Below are 15,344 nucleotides of genomic sequence, written 5' to 3'. Positions count from 1 at the left end.
TTTTCCTCAAATGCCATTGTAAGGATATTTAAAATAAAATAAAAAAAATTCTTTTATTTTAAAACTATGCGGAAAAAGTTATCCTTACAACCCATATGAAAACTTGTTGTTATCTATTCCTAAGCAATATCTCATAACTTCTAAGAAGTAGCTCAAGAATCCGATCTTCAAACTACGCGATAGAAATCCATCTACGCGATCAGATTCAGCATATTCTTTCTTTAAGTTCCTTTACTTTTCTTTGATTCTTAAAACATTACCATGTGACTCAGTCACATCATGTATCAGGAATCTCAGAATAGAAACTTAACAGAGTTAGATAGTGGACTTTACCTGAAGTAGAGTCAAACTTATTAACTTTAACATCCTTAGGTAAATTTGGCAGCTTCGCAAATAATGACCCTTTCTTTGGCAATATAAACATATGGACCCTTTGATAATGGTACATGGGACTATCACAAACTTAGCTTTTCTCTTTACCATTTGTTCAACCGAGTTGACTATGGCCGATCCCTTTCCATTGGGAAGAGAATGCTTTTTCTGTATTTCCAGTGTCACCATTGTCAATGTCCATAAAGTTTCAGGAAGTTGATCTTAACAATAGATAAGATCATTAAGGGTCTTGTCATAGTCTATTTCATAAGTGTTCCAAAAGAACTCACTATGTGACTTAGAAGGTGATTGAACCACCAACTTTCTCAAGACTTTGACACCCAACTCTCTCGGCTTGTCAATATGTGACTACATCTCCAAGATGTGATCACACCAAGACCTTTACTTGCCAATAGGGCTCGAGTGACTTTAAACTTTTAAAGAACTTGTGGGGTAGGGAGAATAATTTGGAGGAGGTGACAGAAGTATGATTTCCATGGGACATCATCTTCATTTAGGAAAGCTTGTTTCAACAGATTTGGGAAGATCATAAATGTCTAAACCCGACATCTTTTTGGGAGATATTCAAGATAGTTGATTTTAAAGTCCTTAATATGACACCCAATATGAAATATTAAGGCTAGGACCCAACAAACTATTTTATAACTTAGAAGAGGTATGCCGTAATCCAAGCTATAAAAACAATTTGAAGGTAGGTGAATGACGATTCACCAATTTCCACCAAGATAAACGAAATGTATTATTAGGTTTTAATTGGTTTTGAAACTCCTAGATCTTTTGAGATTCATTGAACTGTTCAATGGCATGTTTCAATCTCGAGTGTGCCCTTCAGGTTTTGTGACTGGGATGCCGAGGATCACAAAACAAGGTGTGAAGTAACCATGCAAATTACTTGGTACCCTTAAGTGTTTACCCCTCAATCGATGTGCCGGTTAACCACACACGCTCCATCGATACTATGATAAACATTAAGTTACCATTTGCCTACCTTGTTAAATACGAGTTAGTGTGCCGGTTAACCACACACACTCCACTAACCGACTTAAACAAAGTGCAAAGTGTAATTTCATGGATTAGCACCTTATTCACATTTTCCTAAGTAACTAAGATTGGGAATTGTTAAGAGTTTAGTTACTTAGTATTTATCATTAATACTTTTAATGAAGGGAGAATTATAGTCATGTCAAACCCGTTCGGCTAACGACCCTCCACCAGTCAAGCAAGCGGTGGGTGAGAGTGGACACCCATTAAGTTTCCATTTTATAGGCAACAACCTTATACCCACCTTATAGACCGGCTTCGTGAATGAGGCGTACTAGCGGTAAGACCGACTTTACTCTTATACATATAAATATTATTAACTTATAATATTATAAATTATAAGGGTTGAATTTTAACTTTTAAAATTCTAAGGGCTAACTTGGAATTAAAGTATTCATAAGAGAAAACTTTACAAATTCCAAAACTTGAGGGCAAGTTTTGAAACTATTCAAAACTAATTAATTCCATAACTTATGTATTTAAAGTAGTTTTAATCCAAAAAGTCTTCAAGTTCCATAACTTGTGGACAAATTATGGAAGACTTTAAACTAATAAAGAATTAACCTTTTTCTTTATTTTATAACTTATGGAATTAATTAAGGTTACATATTTTATTTATTTATTTATTAATGAAGTGACTCTTGAACCTCCATAACTTAAGGACAAGACTCTTCATCTTTTGTAACCATTGCCAACTTTTATGAGTTTTTATGAAACTTAAATGTGACTTTTCATATAACTTGAGGACAAGTTACAAAAACACATTTTAGAATCAACTCTTAGATTAATTTGGATTGAAAACAACTTTTTCACTCAACTTTTCTATTAATCTAAGCAACTCATAAGAACAAGATAATTCAAATCAAACTTTTTTTCATGTAATTAGTCTAACCTTTAAACTAATACAAAACATGAATCTATTGACAATTATCTTTGAAAATGGATTAACATGAACATTACCACATTAAAAAACAAGTTTATAAGTTCAAAACAACTTAGGGTAATGTTCCTAGTCCATTTCTAGCCAAAAACCTCGAAGATATGTTGTCTGGGGTCCAACTCGTCGAGTGCATGAACACAACTCGGCGAGTTGGATGCATTTTGCCTAGGACTCGTCGAGTCCCTTCATGGACTCGGCGAGTCAGCTGGGCTGACAGCATCAAAACTCGATTTTTCAGCTTCTATTGCAGGTATAACAAGAAAACAAGCCTAGGCTCTGATACCACTGTTGGGTTTTGAGCATTCTAACACTCCTAAGTGTACATGCAACCCTAAATACCTTGGATCTATGTTTTCTCTATTATACATGCAAATATGAACATCCAAGGTATTATCCTAATCTAGCATACAAAAACTATCAATATAACAAGATAGAATACATACCTCTTTGATGTAGAATGTCTTCATGAAGCTTGAGTGCCTAGTGCCCCAAGTGTGACACCTCAAATGGTTCACACAACACCAAATACACTTGGAATAACTTGAGAGAATTCTACACTTCATAAAATCGGCTAGCCCTCTCTAGAATAATCTAGTGTCCGATTTTCCTCAAGAATAATATCTATATATAGTGTTACAATTACGGTAAACTCTAATTGTCATGAATTTCCATTTCCTTGGATCCATGGGTTCAAATACACCATGGAGCATCCAAGGAGCATCATATGGGTTTTGGCCCAACTAGATAATCCATGGAGCATTAGCCCACAATACAAGTATGGATGATTTACACAATCAACCCATATATTTAGTTAGTCTTCTTTTGATCACTTAATTAATCCTAGATTAATTCTTGATCAATACTAATTAAATAATCTTATTATTCTTATTATTAATATACTAGAACTTATAATATATTAATAACCATAAGTGTCTTACTTCTCTCATTATAGTCTATCCAAGTGCATGATGCCATCCAACCCAAATGGACCATGCCGGGTCGGGTCAAGTCTAATTGTGTTTTTCAACAATCGTAATATTTTTGTTCTATCCTAGTGACACTGATTTTAGTAAGAATGTAGGTATGTATACTTAGTGAAATATTTTACTATTTAAAAGTATAAATTCTTGGTCAGAGTATTTCAATCCCATTTTGTTTATAGTTTGCATATCTTTTATGGGTTGATATACTCAATTCACTATAAACAATGCTCTGATACCAATCTGTCATACCCCAAAATCGAAATGGTAGAAACGTTCAGGGGTGGAGGGTGTCATGTACAGTATCACAACACAAATAATAAACAAGCAAACAACATCATCAATTGCAAATATAATATAATTTAATACAAGTGTGTTATGTATAGTTTATAAGACACCATAAATGTAATTCAAAATATAAGATGAGTCTTGAATGCACTTCTTCTTCTCAAAAGCTGGCATCAGTACCTGTCTACTGATGACCTGAGAATACAAGTTATTTTGAAAGAGATTGTCAGCTTTAAAGCTGGTGAGTTCATAAGTATTTTAGTGTCGTTATTTGTATCAAAATGTTTGTAAAAGTGTTTGAAGTACGAGTTTGTAAATGTTTGTAAAGGTTTGAAAATGTTTGTAACTCCTAGAAAATCCTATATTTTCTACTAAAAGTAGCCTTCTACCAAGGCATGACTGTTTTGTATGTTTGTTTCTTGTAAAAGTGTATAATTTTCCCAAGTGTAACTATCATTATCGAAATATAGTTTGTACATTATTGTTTATGTGAGGTGATCACAAAATAAATGTAAAAGGCAAACTAATGTAGTACTGTAGTGTTGTATTATAGTAACTACTATTGTACTAATTACCTTAAACCAAGTTTATATTAAGGTATTATGTGATTAATTGTACCATGCTATCGACTATGAACACGATGTTGTAAGACGTCGAAAGTAATGACATTTGGCACCCGAAGACCTGCAGGTCCCACTGTAGCTAGCAGTAAGGTGTAGGATAGTCAATTTAGTATAGATCTATATGCAAACTCATGCTCACCCTCCAGTAGATTTTGGTTACAAATCGGGCCATGGCAGTGAAGGCATGCCCCAAAACAGTGGATCACATTTATGTTATAGTATACTTGTATATGTAATGTATGTACTAGTGTAGTGAATGTATTTTTTCTCATCATAGTATCGTTGTATAGTTTCTCATAATAGTATCGTTGTATAGTTTTTCATCATAGTATCGTTGTATAGTTTCTCATAATAGTAAGTATTGACTCGTGAATGAACTGACTCTTTATATGCTTCATTGAACTAGTAGTAATGAGTAGTATATCCCTTGCTATACCTATTATAGTTACTAGTAGAATCATTTGTATGACTGAATGTATTGAACTGAGATAAAAGTCTTTATATCTATACATATATACATAATATATATTTAAGAATCCAATGACACTCGGACAACCAACAGGGTACTCTAAGTCCACAACCAAGCAAGGAACAGGAAATAAAGTGAGTCAGCAGTCCTAAGTCCTTCAATCCATACTTATGTAACTATATATGTAATAGACATGGTTTAAACAATATATAAGTTTAAAAGCTATAACAGAAAAGGTTTGATACATAAAAGTGAGTTTGATAAGAATTTTAACATGTAAAATAGTTTGATAAGCAGTTTGAAGTCATTTGTTTAGTAAAACAGTTTGAAAGTATAGTAAATCCATATGTTTGATAGTTATTAATCACATGTGATTAATATAATAACTATGGTATTCAACTTGTATCCCCCGCCCAATAAAAGCATTTAAAATCATTTAAAAGGTTGATTAAGGGGTTTGAACTCACCTGTAGTGAGTGGTTTGGTTGGAAGTGTTGGACAAGGTGTTAAGTGTCAAGTGAAGACTTGAACACACATAATGATCCTATTAACATATAAAGACATATGTATGCATCTAATTAGTGATTATAACACTAATTAAGTAAGTATAAACATCCTAATGTGTCCACAAACCTGAAGTTTAGGGTCCCTAGCTCAATGGTGAAGGGTTCTAGTCCAAGTTCTAAGCATTAGGAAGGAGATTAGGGCAACAATGCACCCTTCTATAGAGTTTTCGGCCTTAGGAGATACCACAATCTAGGAGAAGAGTACTTACAATATAAAAGCATGTTTGGGTGTTTAAGGTTGAAGGACACTAGTGTTTGTTCTTGGTGTTTTGAAGAACACTTGAATATCTATGAAAAATGGAAGATTTCATCGATGAAATGATATATAACAACTAGATAAAGTGTTATAACAAAAAATCAAGAGAATAAAAACTTACGTTATTAGAAGATCTGGATGAAGATGTGATGATACTTGAGAGAGAAAGTTGGGTGGTCTTGAGCTTGAAAGTGAGAAATGTGGGAAATGAAGAGTAAACTCATGCTATATGCATGAGTTCACGGCCAAGAAGAGTTCATGGCCCAAAATTCATTTGTTTTGCTTTGAAAACCTAATTAAGGTGTTGGTTGATTTAATTGTAACCCGATACTCCCCGAAACACTTCCTTTTATTCGTTCGTTTGAAGAATTAATATTAAAAACACTAAAACGGACTTTAAACTAGCTAAAAATTGGCAAAAATGAGTTTGACTTTTATTTGAAGTGCTTGACTATAGGGTTTGTACAAATGGAAATTTCAGTTTGTCACACATTGTTAGCTAGCACTTTCCGAATCCGTAGTTTTATCTAGATTTTGTAACTAGTTTATCTTCAGTGTGTACAAACTATAAACATTATCTTAGGTTTTATACAATTATGTATTTCTTTAAGGAAAATGATTAACATCCACTACACATCTGTAACATCCGGATTCCCAGGTATCTCATTTTAAGTACTTTTGTTGAATATTAGAGAGGGGCTCTGTCACACCCTGAAACCGAAGGTGGAAACGTTCCGGGGCGGAGGTGACTTCATGTTAAGTATCACAACCAATGTACATAGCAATCATAGTAAACACAAAACATTACATTACATATGAATAATTACATTTGTTTGAAAGAAAGTGTTACAAGTGCTATACATATGTATATATGAACAAAAGTTAAGACGAGTCTTCTGTATGCTCCGTCTTCTCCAAAAGATCGCGGGTACCTGTCTAATATGGACCTGAGAATACAAACAGTTTGAAAATCAGCACAAACCTGGTGACTTCATAAGAGGCTTGTTTTCTGAAAATGTACAAGTTTCCTTTGGTTTTCCTAAAAAGTTTGTTCTCCAAGAATCCCATATTTTCTTTATGTAAAGTTTAGTTAACTATTTTGTTACACGATTCTGGTTATGTACAATTGTTATCCCAGGAAAAACCCTTATTTTCCTAAAAGTAAAGTTTAGTTTTTGAATCCCAATGTAATGTTTGATTATCTATCATACTTTTTATATTAGCTAGGTATTCCGATATCCTTGCTATGTTATACTTGAATGTACCTAGACTCATGCATTCATACTCATATTTCTATTCTTAATCATATTTATATTTGTATTTTATATTTGTATTCGTATTCATATTTATATTTGTATTCGTATTCATATTCGTATTCATATTTGCATTCGCATTCGTGTTCGTATTCCTATTCCTATTCCTAATCCTAATCCTATTCGTATTCATATTCGTATTCGCATTCGCAACTGTATTCGCATTCGTATTCGTATTCCTATTTCTATTCCTAATCCTATTCGTATTCGTAGTTGTATTCACATTCGTATTTGCATTCGTATTCCTATTCCTATTCCTATTCCTATCCGTATTCATATTCATATTCGCATTCTTATTTGCATTCATATGCCTATTCCTATTCCTAATCCTAATCCTATTCGTATTTGTATTTGCATTATTACTTTAGTATTTGTTCTATTCCTAGCTGTACTTTCGTATTCGTTATGTTCCTAGTTGTGTTTTCGTATTCGTTCTGTTACTAGTTGTACTTTCATATTCGTTCTGTTCCTAGTTGTGTTTTCAAATTCGTTCTATTCCTAGTTGTATTTTCGTATTCGTTTTGTTCCTAGTTGTACTTTCGTATTCGTTCTGTTCCTAGTTGTGTTTTCGTATTCATTATGTTCCTAGTTGTATTTTCGTATTTGTTCTGTTCGTAGTTGTGTTTTCGTATTCGTTCTGTTCCTAGTTGTATTTTCGTATTCATATTTGTATTAGTTCTAATTAATGATTAGTATGAATTATTCGTAGATTATGAAATATAATATAGATTGTAACTCTTTATCAAAAAATCTATGATTAGTCTGAAAGCTAACTCCGTAATTCGAACTATTTGGTTAACACAGTTATTCGATATTAAAACATGCAAGATATAAACATCTGAACTGATATAATAAGTTTGAGTACAAGATTTCCTTGTACTTTTGCTTGTTTTCCCTACTGAAAACATTTGAAAAACATTGAAAAAGGGTAAGGGTATGAACTCACCGGTCGAAAAGCGTGTCGGATTGGATGTTAAGTGTCGGTTCTAGGCATGATAACGTGCGAGGTTCTTATGTAATATGAAATTATATACAAATGTACCTAATTAGACTTTAATCACTAATTAGACATGATTATACACTCCAAGACGCAAAAACACTTCAAATCATGTGTTTGGAGTGACCCGGGTGACATCTAAGGACGTATATGGCTTGGATAATGTGTTTACTCTTCAAGAATAAAATACTTATGGAGTTTTTGGCCCTAAGACCAACTCCGCATGATTTCACGACCGTGAACTCATGGATGAGGGTTTTTATGGTGCTAAATGGTCAAATTTTACTTGGGGAAACTAGCTAGGATCAAATCTAGGGCATAGGAATGGATTAAACTCACTTATGGACCATTTAATGGTCTTTACGACAGTACACTAGGATTTTACAACCGTAAGCTCCCTCATACCCATTCCTTATGTGTTTTGGTGGTGTTAGGACAATCACATGAGATTTAAACTCATTTTACAAGCCTTGGATGGAATTTAGGGCATCATTTGACCATGTTTTAGGAGTTTACGGCCCAGGAACCCATCCTTGGGGGGTTTACGGCCGTAAGCTCCTATGGGAGGCGTTTTCTTTAAGTTTAAGGCCTCTAACTCGTTTGTGGTTGCTTCTAGACTTTATTCCAAGGCTATTGGTGTGTTTAAATGGCATTTTAATGTTATGGAGTTTACGGCCCAAGCACGTTCTTGGGCAGTAAACTCATGTTTACTCCCCAAAAGTTAAGTTCAAGGTGTTCTAACTCCCGTTTGGTAATCCCCTAAGTCATATCTAAGCTCCTAATGTAGTTTGGAAGGGTTTTGGGGCTCTAAAACCCATTTTATGTGATTTCACGGCCTAGGACTATTCCAGGGTCGTAAACTCATGATAATGGTCCTATTTCAAAGATTAACCACGAATTTGAAGGCTAAAGATGTTATACTATGAGCTAGGATAGTTACCTTGATGATTTGGAGCCTTAAATTGATGATTGTTGGACTTAGAGTGTGGATTTGAGGAGAGAGGTTAGAGAGAGAGTGAAAAGGCTTCAAATGAGGCTTAAACCACTTTATATATGGTTCGGGTTTGGGACACGGTGGAATTCTACCCGATACCGATGTTAAACGTGGCTTTTGGTCGCACCTAATTAACTTGTCGTAACCCGGCGGGACAAATTCTAAAATTTATCTAATTATCGTATTGGGGTATTTTCTTGAGTTTCTAATGGGTTTGGATACTAATTAAGTCATAATAGAAGTCTCGAAATAAATGACTAAATTTTAGAAATGTAAACGGAAATGATTCGAAAAGAACGAATTTTATGTTGGATAAGGTGTCTAAGTCCATAACTATTTCTGGTATGTACTTGACCCGACCCGGCATGGTCCATTTGGGTTGCATGGCACCATGCAATTGGATAGACTAAATGAGAGAAATAACACTTGGAGATTATTAATATATTATAAGTTCTAATATATTAATAATATTATTTAATTAGTTTGATCAAGAATTAATTTAGAATTAATTATGTGATCAAAAGATAACTAATTAAATATATGGGTTGATTATGTAAATCATCCATATCTTGTATAGTGGGCTAAAAGGCTCCATGGACTATCAAGTTGGGTTCCACCCATAGGATGCTCCATGGATGCTCCATGGGAGTTACAAACCCATGGGTCATGGAAATGAAGAGTCATGACACATTAGGGTTTAACCCTAGATGTGTCAACACTATATAAGTAACATGTTCTCCACCCAAAATCGGCTACACTAAGAAATAAGAGGGCTTGGCCGATTTTGAGAAGTGTGTATACTCTCATAAGTTCTTCCAAGAGCATTTGGTATTGTGTGAAGAATTTGAGGCATCACACTTGGGGTGCTAGGCTCACAAGGTTTCAAGGAATACAAACAACAACAAGGTAAGTTATTCTATCTATACATTAAGTTAAAATTGTTCCCCATGTATGCTAGATAGGAATATAACCTTGGAATTCAACTTTGCATGATAATTAGACAAACATAGATCCAAGGTTATTAGGGTTGCATGTACACTTAGGAGGTGTTAGAATGCTCAAAACCCATCAGTGGTATCAGAGCCTAGGCTTGTTTGCTCTTATTTGTGCTTAAAAGTTGAAAACAGAATCGGAAATCTTGCTGTCTACGAATGGACTCGTCGAGTCTATAGGGGGGACTCGTCGAGTTCATGAGTATCTTCAACCAACTCGGCGAGTGAGTTCATGCAGTCGGCGAGTAGGGTCGACTGAGTGCAGAATTTCGGTTTAGTTGCTGGAAATGAATTAGAAACATTACCCTAAATTGTTTTGGTAATTGAAAACTTGTTTTTGGTGGTGTAATGTCTTTTCTAATTCATTTACAACAACTAGTTATCAAAATTACAAAGTTTTAAATGTAATTTTTGATTGTGTTCATATTCATGTTCTTGTTCTTATGATGTTTTAGATGATCATAGGAATTATTTGTAACCTATGTGGTAGATTAATTCTTGATCATAATGTGTTTTAATGGAGTCCATAACTTATCCTTAAGTTATGGAAAACCAAGAGTCACACTTGAGTTAAAACCATTAAAACAAATACAAGAGTTAGAAAAATGAAGAGTCTTCATTTTATTACTCTATTAAACTCATAAGTTACAAGAAATGAAAAGTTTTGAAAGTTACAAAACTTGCCCTCAAGTTTTGGAACAAGTAAAGTTAAGTCAAAACTTTAAGTTCCAACCCCTAGAATTTTAAAAGTTAAAATTCAACCCTTATACTTATATTATGATAATTTAATAATTATATATATATGTATAAGAATAAAGTCGTCTTACCGCTAGTACGCCTCATTCACGAAGCCGGTCTATAAGGTGGGTATAAGGTTGTTGCCTATAAAATGGTGACTTAATGGGTGTTTACTCTCACCCACCGCTTGCTTGACTGGTGGAGGGTCGTTAGCCGAACGGGTAAGGCAAGGGCTTATAAATTCTCATTCAAAGTATGATGAATATAATAAAGTAACTAACTGTTTTATTAAATTCACAATCTTAGTTACTTTAGGAAAATGTGAATAAGGTGCTAATCCATGAAATTACACTTTACACTTTGTCTAAGTCGTTGGTGGAGCGTGGGTGGTTAACCGGCACACTAACTTGGACTTAACAAGGTAGGTAAAGGGTGACTTAAGGTTTATTATAGTATCGGTGGAGCGTGTGTGGTTTACCGGCACATCGATTGAGTGATAAACTTTAAGGGTACCAAGTGATTTGCATGGTTACTTCACACCTCGTTTTGTGATCCTCGGTATCCCAGTCACAAAACTTGGAGGGCACTCTCGAGATTGAAACATGCCTTTGAAAAGTTCATTGGATCTCAAAGAATCTAGGAATTTCTAAAACCAATAAAAACTAAATATCTAATATTTCGGTTTTCGTGGTGGAAATTGGTGAATCGTCATTCACCTACCTTTCAAATATGGTATAGCTAAGATTACGGCATACCTCTTCTAAGTTATATTATATTGTGATTGGATCCTAGCCTTAATATTACATTTGGGTGTTTTATTAAGGACTCCCTTAAATCTATACTAAACTTGTTCTTCTCTTTCAGATGTCTTCAAATAATGCTTCTGGCTCGAATCCTAATGGCTCCTTTACTCTTATGAGTTTGTGTGGGAAAGTCACCTTTGATGGATCCAACTTCAATAAATGGATCAGAAACATCAGGATGATTACCCGCTACGAGGACAAAGAATATGTCCTTGACAAGGAGCTTAAGGAAATTGATGAGTCCACTGCAACTCCCCAGGAGATCGCTGACTTTCATACTCATGAAAGAGATGCAACCAAGGTGGCTTGCATCATGTTGGCCACAATGACAGCTGAACTCCAAAAGTCTTATGAGGATGTCTACCCTTATGAAATGCACCAAGACTTGATGGAAAGATACCGTCAAAGTGCACGACAAGAGAGGTACGAAGTCATCTGCTCCATGATAACAACCATGATGAAGGACGGAGATTCCGTCACGAGCCACATGCAGAAAATGCAAAGGTATGTGGATCGTTTGCTGAAGCTTAATGTGAACTTCCCTGAGGATCTTGCAATAGATATCATTTTGCACTCCTTACCATCGTGCTATGATCAATTCCGCATGACATATCACATGAACAAGGAAGAGGTCACCCTCAGCAAACTTCAGGCACTTCTCAAGACCGCAGAAACAGGTCTTAAGGGGAAGTCGGTTGCTATCACTCCTACTCCAGACTCAACTCCGGTCTTGGCAATCGGGCAAAGTCGAGGGAGGAAGAGAAAGAGATCTTCGAAGGGTACCAAGGCTCGGACCCTTGATGGCTCTTCTTCAAGTGGAACCAAGAAAGGTTTCATTACTCCTTCTTCTGACCCAAAAGAGGCTGAATGCTTCTATTGCCATGAAAAAGCTCATTGGAAGCGGAACTGCCCAAAGTACCAGCAGGATGTGAAGGATGGGAAAGTCAAACCCAACCATGTAGGTATTTACACTATCCTTTCTAATAACTCACCCCATTCGAAATCTTGGGTCCTTGATACCGGTTGCGGTATTCATATTTGTTGTGACTTGCAGGGACTAGGAAGAAATGAGAATGTGGAGCAAGGAAGAATAAACTTAATCATGGGGAATAGGAAAGTTACACCTGTCACCAAGATTGGAGTTTATACTTTATCGCTAAGTAGTGGGTTAAATTTAGATTTGAATAAATGTTGTTATTCGCCAGAAATGGCAAGAAATATTATTTCCTTTCATGCATTGTACAAACAAGGTTTCACTTTTTCGTTTGATAATGAAGTTGGTTCGATTAATGCTTTCTTTAATAATGTACTTTATTTTAAAGCATTATCTTGTGATGGTGTGTATGAAGCTGTATCTGTTGTAGATAACTTAGGAAATAATGTTTTGTGTATTGATTCTACTAATAATAATAACTTGGATAAAGCATCATTATGGCATTGTCGTCTTGGACATATAAGCAAGAAACGCATAGGCCAACTCCAAAAGGATGGAGTCTTGGAGTCGTTTGACCTAAAGTCAAATGATAGTTGCGAATCATGCTTACTTGGAAAAATGACAAAGTCACCCTTCACAGGCTCGTGTGAAAGGGATGAAGGTTTGTTGGACCTTATACACACGGATGTGTGTGGGCCATTCAAACATGCAACAAGGGATGCTAATCGTTATTATTTGACTTTTACTGATGATTACAGTAGATATGGATATGTCTACTTAATCAAGCATAAGTCAGAGACTTTCGAGAAGTTTAAGGAATTTAAACAGGAAGTCGAGAATCAATTGGGCAGGAACATTAAGATGCTTCGATCCGATCGGGGTGGTGAGTATCTTAGTTCAGAGTTCCTCGACTATCTAAGGGAATGTGGGATTGTCTCACAATTGACACCTCCCAGGACACCACAGTTGAATGGTGTGGCTGAGAGGCATAATCGAACCTTGTTGGACATGGTTCCTTCCATGATGAGTCGAGCTTCGCTATCAATCTCATTCTGGGGGTATGCCTTAGAGACTGCCGCCCATATCCTTAATCTAGTCCCTACAAAGAAAGTTGCCAAAACTCCTCACGAGATGTGGACTGGTAAAGTACCTAAACTAGACCACATCAAGATTTGGGGTTGCGAGGCTTTCGTGAGACGCGAGACTCATGATAAGCTCGAACCCCAAAGCGAGAGGTGTATTTTCATCGGCTACCCACAGCAATCCTTTGGTTACCTCTTCTACAGACCTAGTGACAATGTGGTTTTTATAGCAAGAAGAGGAGTCTTTCGAGAAAGAGAGTTTATAAGCCAAGGAGACAGTGGGAGGCAAGTTGATCTTGAAGAAATTCAAGAGTCAAGTGGTGAAGGAACTTCAAACTCTAGCCCTGAACTTGAGGAGGAAACTCCTGTTGAGCCAATTGACGAATCTGTACCTCTGAGGCGTTCCACGAGAGTTAGGAGTGCACCTGAGCATTACTATGGATTCCATATTACTGCAGAAGGTGAGACACTTATTAGTGATGGGACACTAGTAAGTGAAGATGACCCTAACAGCTACGAGGAAGCTATGGCAGGCCCCGAGTCTGCTAAATGAAAAGAGGCTATGGATAGCGAGATACAATCCATGTATGACAATCAAGTTTGGAACTTGGTTGAGAATGTACCAGGTCGAAAGACTGTAGGGTGCAAATGGGTCTTCAAGAAGAAGACCGACATGGATGGTAAAGTACACACTTATAAGGCTAGACTGGTTGCAAAGGGCTTCTCTCAAATTCCTGGAGTAGATTATGATGAGACCTTTTCTCCGGTAGCCAAGATTAAGTCTATTCGGGTTCTGTTAGCCATAGCCGCATTTCATGACTATGAAATTTGGCAAATGGATGTCAAAACCGCTTTCCTTAATGGGAAGTTGGCTGAAGATGTTTACATGAGTCAGCCAGAGGGTTTTGTCAGCAACAAGTACCCTGATAGAGTGTGTAAGCTTGAGAAATCCATTTATGGATTAAAGCAAGCACCTCGCAGATGGAATCTTTGCTTTGATGAAAAGGTCAAGGAATTTGGCTTTTCTAGGAGTGAAGATGAATCTTGTGTGTATGTCAAGGCTAGTGGGAGTATAGTTAGCTTTTTGGTATTGTATGTGGATGACATACTACTCATAGGAAACGACATTCCAACCCTGCAGGAAGTAGAGTCCTGGCTTGGAAAGTGTTTCGCTATGAAGGACCTTGGTGAAGCTGCCTATATTTTGGGGATAAGGATCTTGAGAGATCGGAGTAAAAGACTAATTGGACTTAGTCAAAGTACTTACTTGGAGAAGGTACTGAAGAGATTCAGAATGCAAGACTCCAAGAAAGGAGAATTACCCATCCAGAGTAATGCCAAACTGAGTAAGACACAACGCCCTAGCACTGAGGCTGAGATAGCACAAATAAGTCGAGTACCTTATGCTTCGGCTGTAGGATCGATCATGTATGCTATGACGTGTACTCGACCTGATGTAGCTTTTGCCCTAAGCATGGTTAGGAGGTTTCAGGGGAACCCTGGCAAGACACACTGGACTGCGGTAAAGAATATTCTCAAGTACCTACGAAGGACTAAGGACTGGGTCCTTACCCTCGGTGGGAGTGATGACTTGATAGTTGTAGGGTATAGTGATGCTAGCTTCCTGACTGATAGGGATAACTTCCGCTCTCAATCGGGCTGGGTCTTTACCCTAAATGGAGGAGCAATTTCTTAGAAGAGTTCCAAGCAAGAGACAGTGGCAGATTCTACTTGTGAATCAGAGTATATTGCAGCTAGCGAGGCGGCAAAGGAGGCGTTATGGCTGAGGAACTTCATTGGAGACCTTGGAGTTGTACCAGCTATTAAAGAGCCAATGGAAATTTTCTGTGATAGTGAAAGTGTTGTTGCCTTAGCCAAGGAACCAAGGGATCACGGGAGATCCAGACACATCGACAGAAAATACCATTTCATCAG

The sequence above is a fragment of the Lactuca saligna genome, chromosome 6 (genome assembly GCF_052625555.1).
Source record: "Lactuca saligna cultivar CGN05327 chromosome 6, ASM5262555v1, whole genome shotgun sequence".
Taxonomy (NCBI): Eukaryota; Viridiplantae; Streptophyta; class Magnoliopsida; order Asterales; family Asteraceae; genus Lactuca; species Lactuca saligna.
Note: the sequence above shows the minus strand (reverse complement) of the source record.